We start from the raw sequence: 2,615 nt of genomic DNA, 5'->3' as shown, positions 1-2,615 counted from the left end.
CTAGGGTTGGAGATAGCCTTGTTTTTTATCCTGCAACCGGCGATGGGGTTAAACCATATGGCATTCAAGAGGCTGGTTGTGGAAGGAACCGACATGGCTAACAAGGTTGTGTATGCAATCATTTGTTTCTTGTTGCTTTCCACTGGGATTCTCTTCTAATTAGTCATCCAGACAGTGGTTTACTTTGTCTGCAAATCGTACCACCACGAAAACATCGACAAATCTGCCTTGTCGTGTTTGATTGACTTCCAATGTAACATATTGTTATAGTCTTGTCTGTGATTGATAAATGTTTCTTTTACCTCATTTATGAACCTAATAATCATTTTTTTTCTTACATTAAATTTTCATTGGTTAAGTGATGAAGAGAAACTATTTTCTTGGATTTTTGGCCTGATGAGGGGGATGACTCAACAATGACAATATTCTTTTGCGATAACAATAACAAACAATTAATTAAATAGCAGGCCTCAAATAAGAACAATAATACTTCTATACAATAAATCAATAATTTGCAGTATACAGAATATTGTTTGTATGTGTTAAACTAGTCTATTATTCTATAAAAAGGTATGGAACCTCTAAATCAAGTTACAACATTATGAATCACTTGCTAGCCTGTGTTAAAATTAGAAAAAATAATAATAATAAACCTTTACTTTCTTCATTTGTAATGTTTTTTCATATATAATACTAAAACTATCGCAAGTTCTCTTCAATCTTTAAATAAGAGGATAAACATGTTCCACCATGCTTGAACCCACATCAAAAAAAATAATGTTAACAACAAAATTAATCTATACTAAATTTAAAACTCTGGTTAAATTGGTGTCACGAGTTAAAATCAGTACTAGCTCAAATGAGGGTAGTTTAGTCTTTTTATATTTTATATAAAATCAATAAAAACCCAAATATGGTGGAATTTGAATATAAGACATTATTATAATTGTTAAATTTTTTTCACCCATATTTTGCGTGTAGATTTGTTTAAGGCTTGGACTACTCACTTAAGCCTCAAGGTTCACCCCAAATTTTAAAAAGTTTGAACAAAAGTATTTGAACCAAAAAATGAGTTTCGATAAAAAAATTGAACTCATTTAAAATATGAGTCACATTCGTCATTCAAATATGCTGAATGAAAACGAAATTCAACTTCCACTCTAAATTTAAGTTGGAAGAATAAAAATGAATCCATTAGACTTATATTTCAAAATTCAAATTTAATTTAACATCATAAGACCCAATAAAATATGATTGCATTGAAGGGTGAATGTTTGTGGTAGCTATTGTGACTGTTCTTTCGATGGGGCGAAGAGCCGTAAATAATGTTGGAGATGGTACAGAGGTTGCAGGAGAAAACTCTGTGTTGATAGAGTAGTGTCTGCGTCTTGTTATAGGGTTTAGAAAGGTATTTAAGCCTTAAGGGAGACATTTTAAGTAGGATTCTTCCCTAATAATACGTTAAAATTTTGTTAAAAAAATTTTTATCATTTTTTTTATGAATGGTCATATGCTTGGGCCACTTTATCAAGCATCCAATAATTTTTTTTAAGGGAGATAAAACTTTTATCAAAAATAATATCGACATGTTCAAAGATTCGTCTATCTCCCAACAGAAAAAGATTTATAGACTCTTTTTTGGAACTCTCTTCAACAAAGAATGACACATGAATTTTATATTCTGACTTTGTATCTGCGCATTATGAAGGAAGGCAAGTCTTTAAGACTCCAAGAAAAATGATCAAATTGCAATTTTTATTAACTTATTGATTTAAACATATCACTTAGAATTGAGTAATTAAATGTGTAGCCGAGAATTATTTGTAGTAATGGTTAGAATTTTGGTTAGACACTCATATGAAATGGGTTCAGATTTTATTATAATTTTTTTAATATTACATTTATCAATAGAAAATAACAATAAAAATAAGGGGTTAATGAGGAATATATGTCAATTTTAAAGAAAATCTAAGGTTTTAGGTTAATTTTTTCGAAAATTAGGGAAATAATTTTTGGAGAGAAGTAAAAACGCCTTCCACAGGCACATAATTTTCATCATCTCTTCTGCCACGTCAGCTAAAAACACTTCTTATAGGAGACGTTTTTGCAAATATTATATACATATATGTATGATTAAGTAGAAGAGATTCATTTCAAAACAAAAGGAAAACAAGTCCAACCCCGACCAATACAAACACCAAAGCCTTCTTGGAGATCATAGTATGTATGATCTTACTTAGTCAAGGGTTAGAAGACGAGAGTGTTTTCGAGTTTGCCTTACATGAAATTAAAGTTCTTGCACAATGAGAGAAAATTTGGCGAATATGCCGCACTTTCACTCTCTCTCCTACCATGTCAACTAAAATTGCTCCTGCAAGCCCTTTCTCTAAAAATAGTCTTCTTTTTTTTTTTGAAAAAACTAACCTATAACCCTAAGTTTTCTTTTAAATCAACATATATTCCTCATTAACCCAAAAATAAGTTATATTTTTTAAAAAAATTAATGATTTAATTTGCTATATTTAAATATATATGATTTATATTTGGTGCAATATAAAATATAAATTAAGAAATATTATTTTATGAAAATATTTTGTACAAGCCCAATCTGAACT

This window comes from Gossypium hirsutum, chromosome A05 (genome assembly GCF_007990345.1).
Source record: "Gossypium hirsutum isolate 1008001.06 chromosome A05, Gossypium_hirsutum_v2.1, whole genome shotgun sequence".
NCBI classification, from domain to species: Eukaryota; Viridiplantae; Streptophyta; class Magnoliopsida; order Malvales; family Malvaceae; genus Gossypium; species Gossypium hirsutum.
Note: the sequence above shows the minus strand (reverse complement) of the source record.